The sequence below is a fragment of the Eptesicus fuscus genome, chromosome 5 (assembly GCF_027574615.1).
Source record: "Eptesicus fuscus isolate TK198812 chromosome 5, DD_ASM_mEF_20220401, whole genome shotgun sequence".
NCBI classification, from domain to species: domain Eukaryota; kingdom Metazoa; phylum Chordata; class Mammalia; order Chiroptera; family Vespertilionidae; genus Eptesicus; species Eptesicus fuscus.
The window spans coordinates 91812773-91829928 of record NC_072477.1 but is presented as its reverse complement, the minus strand read 5'-3'; the positions used below and the strand labels follow the sequence as shown (position 1 = coordinate 91829928).

Genomic DNA, 17156 nt, shown 5'->3' with positions numbered 1-17156 from the left:
TTGCCTTTAGGGTTATGTTCACAAAAACTCCTCTGAGACCAACATCCATAAGTTTAGTACCTATGGTATTTTATTGTTTCAGGTATTATAGTCAAGATTTTAAAAAAAATATATATTTTTATTGATTTCAGAGAGGAAGGGAGAAGGAGAGATAGAGATAGAAACATCAGTGATGAGAGAGAAATATTGATTAGCTGCCTCCTGCATGCTCCACACTGGGATCAAGCCCACAACCCAGGCATGTGCCATGACCAGGAATCGAACCCTGACTTCATGGTTTATAGGTAGAGACTCAACCAATGAGTCATGCTGACTGGGCAATATAGTCAAGTTTTTAATCCATTTTGAGTTAAATTGTTTATGATGTCAGAGAGCAGTCTAGTTTCATTGTTTTGCATGTGGCTTTCCAGTTTTCTCAACATCATTTAGTAAAGAGGCTTTTCTTTCTTCATTGTATGTTTTTGGAACCTGTGTGGAAAACTAATTGCCCATGTAGTTGTGGGCTTATTTCTAGGCTCTCAATTATAAAACAGAAAGCAGTAAATGAACAAATAAAACAAACAAACAGATTCACAGACACAGACAACAGTATGGTAATTACCAGAAGGAAAGGGGAGTGAGGGAAATAGAGAGGGTATTGGGGGAAGAGATGGTGATGGAAGGAGACTAGACTTTGGGTGATGAACACACATTGCAATGAACAGATGGTATTTTATAAAATTGTACACTTGAAACTTCTAAAATGTTATTAACCAATGTTACTTCAATAAATTTATTAAAAATGCTTTGAAAATATTTTAGCCTGTGTGTATATGAGGGAAGAAAGAAGTAGTTTGAGATCATAGAACATGAACTTAGAAAACCTGAGGTTAATACTATGATATTCTACCTAGCTAGGTAACCTTGAACTCAGTTATGTCTTCTGTAAAATGAGAATATTAGCACCTCCATTATGGAGCATGACCATCAAATGGGATGGTGATCATACTTTGAACTACTTTGTTCCCTGAAAAACACTCTACCAATGCACAGAAAAAAAGGCCATGTGGAGACAGAGGCACAGATAGGCATGATGCTGCCACAGGCTGAACACCAGGAGCTGCCAAAGCTGGAAGAGGCAAGAGTGGAATCCTCTCTAGAGCCTTCTCCTCTAGAGTGTGGCCCAGGAATGCCCTGATTTTGGGTTTCTGGCATCCCAAACCCAAGAACTGAGAGAATAAATGTCTGTTATTGCAAACCACCCAGATTGTGCCCAGCTGGTGTGGCTCAATGGTTGAGAGCTTTGACCTATGAGCCAGGAGGTCACAGTTGGATTCTTGGTCAGGGCAATACCTGAGGTGCAGGCTAAAATCCCAGGTGGAGGGTATGTAGGAGGAAGCTGATCGATGATTCTCTCTCATTATTGATGTTTCTACCTCTCTCTTCCTTTCCCTTCCTCTTTGAAATCAATAAACATATATTTTAAAAAATAAAACCAGCCATTTGTGGTCATTTGTTGCAGTAGTCCTAGGAAAGGAACACAGTTTGGTTGGAGAGGCTTTGGGAGGAATAGCAGTCAGTGTAGGCTGGCTCTCCCTGAAGAGCAGGCTGCTTTGGGGTCTGACTCCTTCTCTCAGTTTCTTCTTTTCCTCTACTTTTGGATTCAGAGTTTTTCCCCTGATTTTCATGGGAGCAAGAGCTGGTGTTCTTGAGTCACTTTCTTGGTTGGAAGTGAGAACATGGTAAGGAAAGGAGGCGCAGGCATGGTGTGTGGAGTTCATCTGTGAGTCAGAAACAACTTGGAATGTTGAGGAATTTAAAGAAACACAGCCACAAAAGCTAACCAGTGTGGGGAAGGTTATTGCTTAACTATAAAATTAAATGAGGTTCTTTTTCCATTGGGAGTATCATTTTCACAGAAAAAAATTGATATAATATAGTCCCCCCAAAGTATCTTATAATTATGTTATTTTATAGAGATGTTAGAAACTTCAGTCCCATCCTAGTTAATTTATGGGAGTCTAATTTAGTTGATTCTAACTTATTAACAATTTATTGTACACAAATGCAAATCATTCATTTACTTTTTTTCTTGCGTTTACTTTTTTTGTAGGTCATAGAAATAGAATAAATTAGGAGAAAATATCTTAGGACAAATAAATGCTTAGTAGATATCCTGGAGTGTGGCTAGCCTAGCACGTCATTTTTGCTGACCTGAAAACTTTTAATCTTTCTCTATCTTTACTAGAAATAATACCTCTAGTTACTAATTGGAATGTCCCACATTTTCTAATGTTGAGTTATTCTATTTTATATGTGTTCTACATTGCTAGTGATTACTTTCTTTTAAAAAGGTAAACATAAACTTTAGAAAATAAAAATAATTAGAACATCCTGGAAGATTGCAGCCTTTCTTCCTTATGCCTCACTGTGGTTGTTGTTCTATGAATAGCTGCAAACATTTAATGGCTACCTCTAAAATGCAAATTGTCCTTTGGTTTGATTTGAGGCATTAAGTCCTTTCAAATGTAGGAAGAGGGAAGATTGAAGCTCTTTCCCATGTTTTAATGTCTCTTTGCAAGGGGAAACATCCAAATGAGTTTCTAATGGCTTTGTTATTATTATCTTTAAAATATATTCCTTATCTTTCTTTTTGCTTTTATTTTTCTTCTTCTCCTCCTCTTCCTCCTCCTCCTCTTCCTCCTCCTCCTCTTCCTCCTCCTCCTCTTCCTCCTCCTCCGCCTCCTCCTCCTTCTTCTCCTTCTTCTTCTTCTTCTTCTTCTTCTTCTTCTTCTTCTTCTTCTTCTTCTTCTTCTCTTGGTATTCTATTTGCTTTTTTGGAACATAACATTTTTTAGTTTGGTCCTACTGGTACCATTATTGAATTTAAAATTGAGTACTGTTCATAGAGTGAATAATAGGTAGATGATACACAGATAGATGAATAGATAAAGATGCATAGAGGTAAAGTCTCTCTTTTGATGGTTTCTCACCAAAGTAGATAATATAGTCTCCATATGAGAGTTGCTCATTAGACACTCTATTCACTTTATTAATGAGTCAATTTATTTACTTGGGAAGACAAAATGCAGTATTGCCTCACTAAACGTGCTTTACAATCCATGAGTTCAGATGTAGCATGTAGGTCAAGGTTCATGAATCAATCTAGAAAATATTGATTAAAGCCACAGACTTCTCACTTTTTAAAATAAACAATACAAGTTAAGTTTTAGATATGCAGATATCTGTTGCTGGTGAGAGATTGTGAGGCAAAAGTCTTCTATCACTTGAAATTGAGCTCACCAGAGACCCAGAGAGTGACAGTAGATTAAAGACTTGCAGTAGCTGAAAGAGAATTAAAAATTTGATTTCCATAAACCTTTGGAAATAAGATTTTAAATAGTGGCAAAAGAAAATTGTGCTCTAAGCATTCTTGAAATGTCTTATAAAACAATGAGATACTTGAGTACTTTAAAGAAAATTTGCTTTTGTAGAGCAGCCTATGGACTCAGTTGGCCTTAATAAGGAATTCTACAGACACAAACTGTAGTAATATTGGAGGTCAGGGAGTGACTCCTGTTGGATTCTTAAGGCTCTAACTTGGGTGGATGGCTGGCAGTTGTCTCAGGTTCAGCTGAGGTTGTGCCAATTGGCAGGTGGGTCAGAGCTAGGAGAACAAATCAGTCCCAGGATGCACTGAGGTAGATTTCCTTCAAAGGAGCAAGTCAGGGTAGCTTAATAGCTATATTTATATTGCAGGCAGGCCAGACTCTTTATGTTGATTCCATCTTTGTGATATTGCTCATTTTGCTTCCTGAGTCTTCAATGGTCCATATGAGTTGTTCACAAAGTAATCATTGCCAGATCAGCATCATGAGCATAATTTTGGAATTTGTTAAAAATGCAAACTTCTTACCAGATGTGTCATTGGCAAATATGTTCTCCCATACAGTGGGTTCTCTTTTCATGTTAATGCTGGTTTCTTTTGCTGTGCAGAAGCCTTTTAGGGTGACAGGTCCCACTTATTTATATTTTGCCTTTGTTTCTCTTGCCCTGGGTGATGTATTGGTGAAAATTCTGCTATGTGAGATGGCTGACATTTTGCTGCCTATGGTTTCTTCTAGGCTTTTTATGGGTTCATGACTTATATTTAAATCTCTTATCCATTTGAGTTTATTCTTATGTATGGTGTAAGTTGGTGGTTTAGTTTCACTTTTTTGGATGTACCTGTGCAATTTTCCCAACACCATTTATTGAATAAGCTTTTTTAAACTCCATTGTATGTTCTTTGTCAAATATTAATTGAGCATAATGGCTTGGGTCAATTTCTGGGTTCTCTTTTCTGTTCCATTGGTCTACATGCCTGTTCTGATGCCAGTACCAGGCTGTTTTAATTACAGCAGCTTTGCAGTGTAACTTGATATCTGGTATTGTGATTTTTCCAACTTTGTTCTTTCTCAAGATTGATGTGGCTACTTGGAGTCTTATTTAGTTCCATTTAAATTGTTAGAGTTTTTGTTTTAGATCTGATAAGGAGTTAATTTCCAAAATATATAAAGTACTCATACAACTCAACAAAAGGAAGACAAACAATTCAATTAAAAAATAGGCAGAGGACCTGAATAGACACTTCTCCAAAGAGGGCATACAAATGGGTAAGAGACATATGAAAAAATGCTCACACATATGAATTACCTTAATCAATAAAGAAAAAATGCTTAAAGTCACTAATCATCAGAGAGATGCAAAATTAAAATTATAATGAGGTACAACCTCAGATGTAGAATGGTTATCATCAATAAATCAACAAATAACAAGTGCTGGCAAAGATGGGGAGAAAAAAGAACCCTAGTACACTTTTGGTAGGAATGCAGACTGTGCAGCCACTATGGAAATCAGTGGAGTTTCCTCAAAAAATTAAAAATGGTACTTCCATTTGAGCCAGTGATCCCACTTCTAGGAGTACATCCTAAGAATCCTAAAACACCAGTTAGAAAGCCTATATGCACCCCTATGTTCATAGCAATGTTACTTACAATAGATAAGACCTGGAAATAGCACAGATGCCTGCCAGTAGATGAATGGATAAAAAATTGTGATACATTTACACAATGGAATACTATGCAGTTATAAAAAAGAAGGATCCATTACTCTTGGAAACAGCATAGAGGGACCCAGAGATAATTATGCTAAGCAAAATAAGCTAGTCAGAGAAAGACAAATATCAAAGATCTCACATATGTGGAATCTATTGAACACAATAAACTGATGAATAAAATAAAACCAGAGGCATGGAAACATGGAAAAGACTGATGAATCTCAGAGGAAAGTGGGGAGGGACCAGATGGAATAAGTTAACTGAAGAATTTACATTGAGTGGCCAGATTATTATGATCTCTGAACGCATAATAATCTGGCCACTCAGAGTATTTGTATCTCAAATGGGTACCAAAAGTATTCTAGACTTTTGCTGGAGATCAACCACCTGTTTGCCCTGAGCTTTCTATCAGCCAGTGCAAAGGGGAAAGCTGATCAGGTGCATGATTTATAGTATCTTTGATATCAAATCAATGAGGTACTCAAGAGAAGAGCACTGAGTGGCCAGATTATTATGCGTTCAGAGATCATAATAATCTGGCCACTCAGTGAATATGCATATATGCATTGCCCATGAACATGGAAAATAAGGTGGTGAAGGTCTCAGGTGGGGTGTTAACCAAGTGGAAAGAGTCAAGGGGGAGAGAAATGAGAGGGGGCATCTGTAATTCTCTCAAAAATAAATATTTTAAAAAAAGCAAATTCCTGGGCCTCACCTCATATCTACTGAATCTAAAACTCTAGGGTAGGCCCAGCAATCAGTGTTTTAACAAGCCCTCCAGCTGATTTTGATTCATGCTAGTACAATTTCCTGATTAAATTTTTCCCTTTTCTCAGAAACCTCCCACATATATAACACAGCATGTAACAAAACACTTAGTGCATAAGAAGTACTTGATAAATAGTTGACCTATGAATGATCAAAACTCCTGTAGAGTTTTTAAGAGAAAGGAGAATGTTTTGTTCCTATTCTCCCACATTCCACAAATATCAGTAAGACATAGAACCTGCCCTCAGGGAGCCAAAGTAGAGTGTGGCAGCCACATAAAGCAAATATACTACACTGTGTAGTACTGTGTTTATAATGATCATTCTTTCAAGATATCTATCATAATTCTTTTATGTCCTTTTCCTCATAACTACCCATGTTTCTCTCTGGTCATATGTTCCAAATTTTAGTTGAGGAAATCCAATGACTCTAGCCATAATTAAACTAATGAAATGAGGACAGTTGGTATGTAAAGAAAGAAATATTTTAATAGAATTAAGTTCTTAGACTGAAGACAAGACATTGAAACCATTCAGATATTTTGGCTTGGGTGAGGGTGGAGACAAAAAATTTATAATTTGGAAGGCTGTTGGGTCCTTCCAACTTTAATATCAGTTTATAAGATAAAGTGAGGTGTGGTGGAAAGGTGGAACAGTCTGGATTGAAATCCCAACTCTATCATATATTTGAAGTATAAGCTTTAAGTTATTAAATTTCCCTGAACCACCTATAAAATGAAAACATTAACATTCAGGTCAGACTTGGTAAGTTTTCTAATATTTGGCCTTTTTGATCCCCCAAAACTGAAATATCACATGATTCTAACTAATATCTACCTCACAGAATTGTCATAAGGATTTAATGAAGTCAATATGTAGAGTGTTCGGTAAATAGTGGGTACTCAGTTAATATTAGATCTAGTCTCCTGATGTGAAAGTGACTGGTATACAGTGTTAAGTAGATGTTTGTGAATAAAACAATCACAAGAGGCAAACTTTTTCACTATATTAATATAAGGTCAGACCTTGATATTCTCACCCTACTTTAATGCAAAGTAACTTTCTCCATCCTCCATCCTGAATAAATAATTATTTAATTATTATACAGAATATTCATAGTTTAGAAGGCTTCTGTTTTTTTTTTTTATCCTATAATTACTACTTCTATGAGGGATTAAAAAGTAATATATTCTATGCATATGTTCATTATTTAAAGAATTTATAATTCAGTGTTGGTACTTGTCTTGAAATGTATTTTGAATTGCATATAACACTTAGCCCTTATAGCAATTTAGTTTAAGCACAAATGGCTTATGGCAGTCAGTCTTTATTATATTAAAAACAATATTTATGTTTTTGTGTAGGTTCTCCTGAACATCACAAAGCATGAAAAATGATTGAAGAATGGCTTTAACCAGTGGTAACAATGATGTTTCCACTCTGAGGCATCTTTGATAGGTTGGGGACTCTCAATCTATGTAAGTGGCTTACATTCCATGTTCAAATTTGGCCCCCATATACCAGATAATAATGAAGGATAGTCAGCTTTCAAACAAGAAGCAGTTACATAGAAAACAATGTCAAAATCTATGACTTGTTGCATGTTTAGAAATTAAGGGGGAAAAAAAGAACTGGACATATTGCAGGTTTTTGTTCACTGAGAAAAGCCATTGTGGCATTATTATTTTTGGGTGTCAGCATTGACCAGAAGTAGTAGAAAAGCTTGTTTCCATCTTGAATCTTTATCTTAGAGGCAGGGTTGTGTTAAATTTCCCACAGCTCAGAGTCAACATCCAGTTCTGGGTCAAAAGATCATGTAACTTCTTATAGTTGCCAGCAAAAACCATCTAGAGTGCACATACCTGCCATTTGCTCAGACAGTAGTTCATCAATACTGGTTCTATTTTTCATTTCTTTTCTTTATAGCCAGCATAAAAATGTTGTGTCAAAGGAGAAATATATGTAGTATCCTCATGTCTACTTCTCTTCTGATTCATCTTTATTCCCCAGATGGAAATTGTGAAAAAGTCTCTGTGATGGAGAAGCATGGCAATTTGAAAACTCACACTTTCTTTTTGAAAATTTTGTTTTGTTTCCAACCAGAAGAAGGTAAAAGGTACAGGTGTGGTGGGAACAGCATAAAACCAGGTAGCCTCACTGATTTCTATTGATTTCACTGGTGAAATAAGGGGGTGTGAATATATTATGGATCAATGACTAAATATTTCATAAAGTCCTGCTGGCTCTAGCAGTTCATATTACAGTCTAGTTCCATTTTATTGCAAAGGAAGAAGAAACATTGCTCTTCTCAGGGAGCTTCTTGGTGTGACTCTGAAGACATCACTATTTCTTTATTAGCTGAGGATGCCCTCACCATAAAAACATTTACAACTTGACTCTAACCAAGAAGCACAGAGTAGAAAGAGCATTGGATTTATGTTCCTTTAGTATCCTCAGTACCTGATACATAAAAAAGTCCCCGTTAAATTTTTGCTGAATGAGCCAAATCAGATGTCAGAAAATCTGGGATCTATTGTTGGAACAAACTAGTTATATAACATTAGCCAGGTCACTAGTGGGTGCCTGGGCACTATGGTGAGGAGGCTGTCGCAGGTGACCACTAAGATCTTTCTTAGCTTTAAAATTCTGTGAAGCTGAATTCCAAACAAATTGATTTCTGAAAGCACTTTACACTTTTTTCATAGACTCTCACATTTTGAACATTTATGAAATGGGAAACAGCTATGCTCAGTATGAAAGTTTAAAGTGGTCGCAATTAGAGCACCATAAGAGTTAATTAGATAACATACTTTCACCTGGAATCTCATAGGATAGGAACATCATTACCTTAGCTGATTTCCATTTTAAGGAACAGGGCTGGTACAGGGGAGGGAGAAAGGAATGTGGAATGAAGAAGGGGTAAAAGGTAGTGATCCTGAGCATTGGGCAGTTGGAGAAACTAAGAAGTGTGAAGGCAGAGTCTGGGTCCAGGGTGGGAGGAGAAGTTGGAGAGAGTAGCAGGATACCTCTGATGGCTTTGGCCAGGTTACAGTTAGTCAAAGGCCTACTGCTGTGTGCCACATATGCACATGGCTAGTCACTCTTTCCTGTGAGTGCGTGGCCACTTATTCTTAGCAGTCGTGGTCTAACTGTTTATACTTTCTGAATTTAACCCCAGCTCTTTGGGTACTTTCTTTCTTTTTCTTTTTTTTTTTTAAATATATTTTATTGATTTTTTACAGAGAGGAAGAGAGAGGGATAGAGAGTTAGAAACATCGATGAGAGAGAAACATCGATCAGCTGCCTCTTGCACACCCCCTACTGGGGATGTGCCCGCAACCAAGGTACATGCCCCTGACCGGAATCGAACCTGGGACCCCTGAGTCCGCAGGCCGACGCTCTATCCACTGAGCCAAACCGGTTTTGGGTACTTTCTTAACCTAATCATGATTGAATATCTTCACCTTTGAATTGGGGAAGATATTGGGTACTTTCTTAACCTAATGATTGAATATCTTCACCTTTGAATTGGGGATTACATGATAATACTTGCAAAATTCTTAGATAAGTGTGCAATGAATGTTAGCTATTAATATTAACAAACATCAAAACATTAATTATTATTTTTTATTTTTACTACTACTACACATTCATTAGAAGAGATAGGCTAGCTAACAGCTTTAATGGGAAACACACAGGATGAAAAGTTAGCTTCTGCTATGGTCACCGAAAACTCCTCAAACAACTCTCCCCCTTAAAAAACACATTTTCTCTCACATAAATTTAATTCAATTTCTAATAACTTTATTATCTTGGGAAAAGCATTCCCTTCTTGCTATAGTCTCTTTTAAAATGGAAATATTTACTGGGGGCAGTATATTAAATCCATAAAATCCTATCTAATAAAAGGGTAATATGCAAATTAACCATCACTCTGCAACAAAGAGGGCCACACCCATAGCCACAAATATGGTGGTGCCCATAGCCACACAGATGGCAGTGTAGGCCAGAGCCACAGAGCTGGCAGAGCTGGCAGGAGGCTTGACTTCCTTTGTCGCTGGGTGACAAAGGAAGCCAAGCCTCCTGCACGCCCAGGCTGGCTGCCGAGGGAGACATGCAGGGAGTGCAGTGGGGAGACATGCAGGGAGTAGGAGAGGTTCCCTGTCTGGAGGTTCCAAATCTGCCATTGGTTCCTTTCACTGCTGATTCCCCTCCTCACAGGTATCCTCCACACAAAAGCTGTTCCATGCAAATATGTCATGTCCTAATGGGTGAATCCTAAACCGAATGAGTATCACATCTGGGGCACCTAACTCCCGTTAGAAAAAGGACCTGGGAGGAGGGATTTAGGAATCATGAAGCCATTGTGACCTGCTCAGTCTCCGGAACTGTTGTCAAACACAGGCAGCCTGAGACCCTTCCAAACACCAACTGGGCTAAACCTGAGAACCAAGATATTTTCAAGGCCAAAAGTTGATGGGGGTCGAGGGGAGGGGAGCAAAGCAAGCAGAACTGCCAACTCAACCAAAGATGCAGGAGCCTAAGATAACGCAGAGAAATGTCCTGGCCACCGATGCTCTTGAACAGACGTGGTGCCCACACCCAGTTGCGGGGAGGGGGTGTGTACCTGCAGCATTTAAGGGCACCGGCAGGAGGGAAAGTCGAAGCATGCCTAAGGATTTTTTGTACATGTCCCACAGTCAAGGAGCAGAGTCAGAATCAAGAAGCAAAGTCTTACCTCAGTGCTGGGGTATTTAAAAGTATCTAAAAATAGCAGTTCCATTAGGAGTCCACTGCCATGTTTGCCACGGATGGGAGGTGCGCATAGGACTTTCAGGGCAGCCCTATAACCTCGGGGGCGACAGCAGCTCTTGAGAGGGAGAGACTGAAGCACTTACGGTGTTCAGGTGTTCCAAGAGCTAGCGCTGCAAACCTTGGCCTATCCAGAAGCTCGGTGCTGCTGGAAGTTGCTGGCCCCGCCTTCTCCAGCACCATGGAGAAAGGCTGAGAGAGGAGAGGTGGGTGCGGTGACTCCAGTGGTCCAAATCCTGTCGTTGTCTCTGTTACCTAGCCCTCCAGGACAGCCTCAGTACCAGTGAAGAGGAGGCTTTGGAGAGGGTAGTGGTGAGGAGAATGCTTCTGACTCTAGATACCAGTGAAACCACTGTCAAGAGCCTTTCTAGAGCTGGTAGGAAAATGCAGCAATGAAGGAAGAATAATGTCTCAAAACGAAGAAGTTGTTTTTTGTTTTGTTTTGTTTTTTCTCATCAGCAAAATGTGAATATTACCTAAACCACAGACTTTGCAAGAATTAATTGAAATAAAATTCCAGAAATTGACTAACAGCCAGGCTGAAGTGGATAGGTTGGTTGAGCGTGAACGTGGTCCTGTGCACTGAAAGGTTGCAGGTTCAATTCCAGGTCAGGGAACATACCTGGCACATACCTGGGTTTCAAGTTGGATCCCTGGTCAGGGCTCCTAAGGAAGGCAATTGAAGGGATGTTTCTTACAATGATGTTTCTCTCTCTCTATCCCTCTCCCTTCCACTCTCTCTAAAAATCAATGGAAAATGAATTAATGCCATATCTACAAATGTGGATAATCTAAAAAGAAAAAAAAAAAGTGTGTGTGGGTGGGGGGCCCTAACAAGTTTGGCTCAGTGGATAGAGCATCAGCCTGTGGACTGAAGGATCCCAGGTTCAATTCCAGTCAAGGGCATATACCTTGGTTGCGGCCACATCCCCAGTTGGGGGTTTGCAGGAGGCAGCTGATTGATGTTTCTCTCTCATCGATGTTTCTAACTTTGTATTCCTCTCCCTTCCTCACAGTGAAAAAAATCAATAAGATATATTTAGGCCTTAACTAATTTGGCTCAGTGGATAGAGCATCGGCCTGCAGGCTCAAGGGTCTCAGGTTCGATTCCGGTCAAGGGCATGTACCTTGGTTGCAGGCACATCCCCAGTGGGGAGTGTGCAGGAGGCAGCTGATCGATGTTTCTCTCTCATCGATGTTTCTAGCTCTCTATCCTTCTCCCTTCCTCTCTGTAAAAAATCAATAAAAATATATATATATAAAAAGATATATTTAGAAAAAGAAAAAAACAGGGTTAAAGAGGTTGAATGTACTGTATAATTAAAGCGTGTAAAATAATATAACTTTTTAGGGGAATATATGTTATCTATACTAATAAAAGGGTAATATGCTAATTAGACCAGACATCTATCCGGACATCCTTCCAGACAAAGCCATGGTGGTGGGGGCCGAGGCAGAGGCCGTTAGGGGCAATCAGGTTGGCAGGAGAGGGCACTTAGGGGCAACTAGGTTGACAGGGGAGCAGTTAGGCATTGATCAGGCTGGCAGGGCAATGGTTAGAGGGTGATCAGGCTGGCAGGCAGGCAAGTGGTTGGGAGCCAACAGTCCCGGATTGTGAGAGGGATGTCTGACTGCTGGTTTAGGCCTGATCCCATAGGGGGCCCAGATTGGAGAGGGTTCAGGTTGGGCTGAGGGACACCCCTCCCTGTGCACGAATTTCATGCACCGGGCCTCTAGTATTATTATAAAACTAGGGGCCAGGTGCACGAAATTTGTTCACTGAGGGTGGGGGGTCCCTCAGCCCAACCTGCCCCCTCTCACATACTGGGAGCCCTCAGGGGATGTCCTACTCGGGGAGCAGGCCTAAGCTGCAGTCTGACCTCCCTTTGTGGAAGGCAACCGGGCTGATCAGGGGAAGGCACCAGCCCCATCACCCCACTGCTGCAGCCACTGCCAGTCACCACAGCCACCAAGGTGTTTTCATCAACACAGACTCCAGTCCCTTCACCAAAAAAAAATGACAACTTTCTTTAGGTATTTTCAAGATGTGTCTTTCATAAGATATGCACTTCTTTCTTTCTTTTTTTTTTTTCTATCCTCACCTGAGGATATGTTTCCATTGACTTTTAGAGAATGTGGAAGAGAAAGGGAAAGACAGAGAGAAACATCAAAGTGAGAGGAACACTTTGATTGGTTGCCTCTTGCATGAGCTCTGACCTGGGCCCCGGCCAGGGAGGAGCCTGAAACCTAGGTACATGCCCTTTATCAGAATCGAACCCAGACCCTGCTGTGGGCAGGCTGAGGCTCTATCCACTGAGCCAAACTGGCTAAGGCAGGATATGTCATTTCTTAGCCCTCCAGCAGTGGACCTTCATTTTTTTCTCCAGAAGTGTGGTGGAAAAACCCTAGATCACCTTTTTGGATTCTTATTACCCAAGTTACTAAGAATATTACCAGTGGCATACAGGAAGTTTAGCCAATGTGCAGTCAGAAAAGGTATTTCCTCTATAGTTCACACCAATCTTGGGCTGAGCCCTGCCCAGGCCTAAAGCCTCTGCCTCTGGCCTTGGGCAGGGCACCCCCATCTCCCTGCGATCGCAGGCTCCACCCCTGCCCCCTTGTTCTGATCGCAGGCTTGGCCCTTCCCAGGAGCCCCCTGGCTCAGGCCCTTCCCAGGCTGATCTGGGCCCACACGGCCTTACCTCACAGTGACCTGGGTGCCAGGATGTTCCCGGGACATAGGCTCTGGGCACCTATGTATGCAAATTAACTGCCATCTTTGTTGGGTTAATTTGCATGCTCACTCTGATTGGCTATGGCCATAGAGGATGTATGGTCAATTTACATGTTTGTCTATTATTAGGTAAAATAATATCGATCTCTTTTCTCTGTGACAGGTATGGGGAAGAGGTGGGAGAGAAGGAAGAAGGGAGATTCAATGGTATAATCATTATCGTTAGCCCAGCTAGCATGGCTTAGCGGTTGAACATTCACATATGAATCAGGAGGTCACAGTTCGATTCTCAGTCAGGACACATGCCTGGGTTGTGGGTTCTATCCCCAGTAAGGGGCATGCAAGAAGAAGCTGATCAATTATTTTCACTCATCATTGATTTTTTTATCTCTCTCTTTTCATCCTCTTCCTCTCTGAAATCAATAAAAATATATTTTCTAAAAGAGAGTTTAATGATAGATTATAGACACAGAGGCAGTAAAGCATCAAACAGTCTGTCAAATTACAGCGGGAAGGTTAGGGAGAGGTGGGAGAGATAAGAGATCAACCAAAGGACTTGTATGCATGCATATAAGCATAACCAATGGACGCAAAACATTGGGGGGTGAGGGCATGTATGGGAGTGGGAGAGGCATTGGTAAGATATGTACACATATAATACCTTAATAAAACAAATTAAAAAATAAAAAAAAAAAAATAATGATAGATTAGATGTAGGGTGTGAAGAGTCAAGGAGAATTCTAAGATTTGTATCCTGAAAAATTGGAAGAGTATAATTGCTGAGATAAAAACAAAACAAAAAACAACAACAAACTGTTGGAAATAGGTGATTTTTGGGAAAAGGCCAAGAGTATGCCTTTGGACAGGTTAAATTTTAAATCCTGACTAGACATCCAATGGAGATATTGAGGTTGAGGATCGGGCATGTGACTGTGGAGTTTAGGGAACAAATCTAGGATAGATATACAAAGTTAGAAGTCATTGCTTCTTGTTCATCATACTTTAAGCCATGAGACTGGATGAATTCACCAACAGAGTGAATATAGATAGAAAAAAGAAGAAATCCAAGAAGGCTATTGTTTGTAGTTGGGGATATTTAGAAGAAACAGCAAAGAATATTTTGAAGAAGTGTCCATAGATGATATAGGGAGAAAGGCAGGAATGTGTGGGTCTTGGAGCCAAGTGAAGAAAATGTTTCTCAAAGGCGGGAGTAATCAGCTATGTCAAACTCTTCTTATAGTTTAGGTAAGATGAGAACTGAGAATGGATTATTAGATTTAGCAACATGGAGGTCATGGGGGGAAAGGTGATTGGAATAAAAGTATGATTTGGAATGAGTTATCTTCCAGGGAGTTTCCATAAGATTGTCAACTGATTCCTCAACAGAAATTTTGCATGCCAGAAGGGAGTGGCAAGAAATATTCAAAGTGATGAAAAGCACAGATGTACTACCGCAAAGCTGTGATTTAGAATCAAAGGACAGATAAAGACTTCCCAGACAAGAAAGAGCTAAAGGAGTTCATCACCACAAAACCCATATGCAAGAAATGTTAAAGGATTTTCTGTAAAAAGAAGAAAAAAAGATTAAAAGTCTACACTAATAAAAGAGAAATATGCTAATTGACCATACCTCCACTACACCCACAGCCAATCAGGAGTGGTATGCAAATTAACCCAACAAAGATGGTGGATAAATTTGCATATGCAGGCAGGGCAGGCAGCGCCAGATGCTGCCCTTGGGGTCCAGGGCACAATCGGGGACCCAGACAGGTGACACAGGCAACTCCTGATGCCGCCCATGGAGTCCAGGCCACGATTGGGGACTGGGCAGGCAGTGCAGGCAGTGCCAGATGCCGCCCGTGGGGTCCAGGCCATGATCAGGGACCCTGGCTGGCGGGCGTGGCCAGCATCTCCAGGATCACTGTCTGCCCTGGGCCGCCTAAGGACACCAGTGGAGCAGGCCCTAGTTGAACATTTTAATGAAAATGGGATGCCTGTGCCCTGCCCCATCGCTCCCTGTCCCTGGCGAGGAGAGGACAGTGGGCAGTTAGCAAGCACTGGGACTTGGAAGGGACTGGGAGCAACCTGCAGGTGAGCTACCAGGAAGAGGTGCTGAACCATGAGGACGCCAAGGGCTGGCTGATGGAGGTGCACAAAGATGCAGAAAAAGTGGCTCTCGCAGGCGCTGAGCTCAAAAGCGCAACAGCCTGATGGACGAAATCGCCTTTCTGAAGAAGGTGTATGAAGAGGAGATTGCCGAGCCCTAACCAGTTTGGCTCAGTGGATAGAGGGTCAGCCTGTGGACTGACAGGTCCCAGGTTCGATTCCAGTCAAGGGCACGTGCCTTGGTTGTGGGCACATCCCCAGTGGGAGGTGTGCAGGAAGCAGGTGATCGATGTTTCTCTCTCATTGATGTTTCTGACTCTCTATCCCTCTCCCTTCCTCTCTGTTAAAAAATCAATAAAATATATTTTTTAAAAAAAGAGGAGATTGCCGAGCTGCAGGCGCAAATCCAGTACACTCAGATCTTCGTGGAGATGGACATGTTCTCCAAGTCCGACCTCTCTGCCATGCTAAAGGACATCCGCACCCAGTACGAGAAGCTGGCTGCCAAGAACATGCAGAATGCAGAAGAATGGTACAAGAGCCACTTCACTGTGCTGACCAAGAGTGCTGCCAAGAACACCTACGTGGTGCGCGCCGCCAAGGACGAGGTGTCCGAGAGCCGCCACCTGCTCAAGGCCACGATTGAAGCAAGCTAGAGCATAAATGAAGTGCTGGGAAAGCAGCTGCAAGAGCTGGAGGATAAGCAGAACGCCGACGTTAGTGCTATGCAGGACACAATCAACAAATTAGAAAATGAGTTGAGAACTACAAAGAGTGAAATGGCATGATATTTAAAAGAATACCAGGACCTCCTCAATGTGAAGATGGCTTTGGATATTGACATTGCAGCTTACAGGAAACTCTTGGAAGGTGAGGAGACCCAGCTCAGTTTCACCAGCGTGGGAAGCATAGCCAGCTGCTACTCCCAGAGTTCCCAGGTCTTTGGTCGATCTGCCTACAGTGGTTTACAGACTAGCTCCTACTTGATGTCCACTCTCTCCTTCCCTTCATAATACACCAGCCACGTCCAGGAGGAGCAGATCGAGGTAGAGGAGACCATTGAGGCTGCAAAAGCCGAGGAAGCTAAGGATGAACCCCCTTCTGAAGGAGAAGCTGAAGAGGAGGAAAAGGAGAAGGAAGTGGCTGACGAAGAGGAAGGAGAGGAAGAGGAAGAAGGTGCCAAGGAAGAACTTGAGGATGCAAAGGAGGAAGAAGGAGGTGAAGGTGAAGGAGAAGATGCCCAAGAAGCTGAGGACGAGAAGAAAGATGAAGGTGCTGGAGAGGAGCAAGCAACCAAGAAGAAAGATTGAGCACCCCCCTTTCCTTAATTATTTCAGGAATAATACTCCTGAAACCAGGTCAACCCTGTCACCAACCAAGCAGTGGAGTTCCCAATACCATACGAATTAAGAAGTCAATATATATAACATTCTGAGGTGACTCAGGTTGGACATTAAATGTTGTGCTGTGACTTTTCTCCTTATGCAGAGTATCTGCTTGCAGAGTGGCTTCCTGGCTTGCTGCCAGCCTGTGCATGGTCCATGCTTATGAGTTCAGGATCTATGACAATGTGAATAATTCAGATGTTTACAATAAAAACACATAAATACATGAATTCACTAATGTTAATGTTAAACTTCATGGAAAAAATAGTCCTTTG

The 17156-nt window shown here is 41.2% G+C and overlaps 1 pseudogene; it reads left to right on the top strand.

Moving 5' to 3' along the window:
* The first annotated feature begins 13555 nt into the window (after positions 1-13555).
* On the top strand, positions 13556-16806 carry LOC129149067 (neurofilament light polypeptide-like; annotated as a pseudogene).
* The last annotated feature ends 350 nt before the right edge of the window (positions 16807-17156 follow it).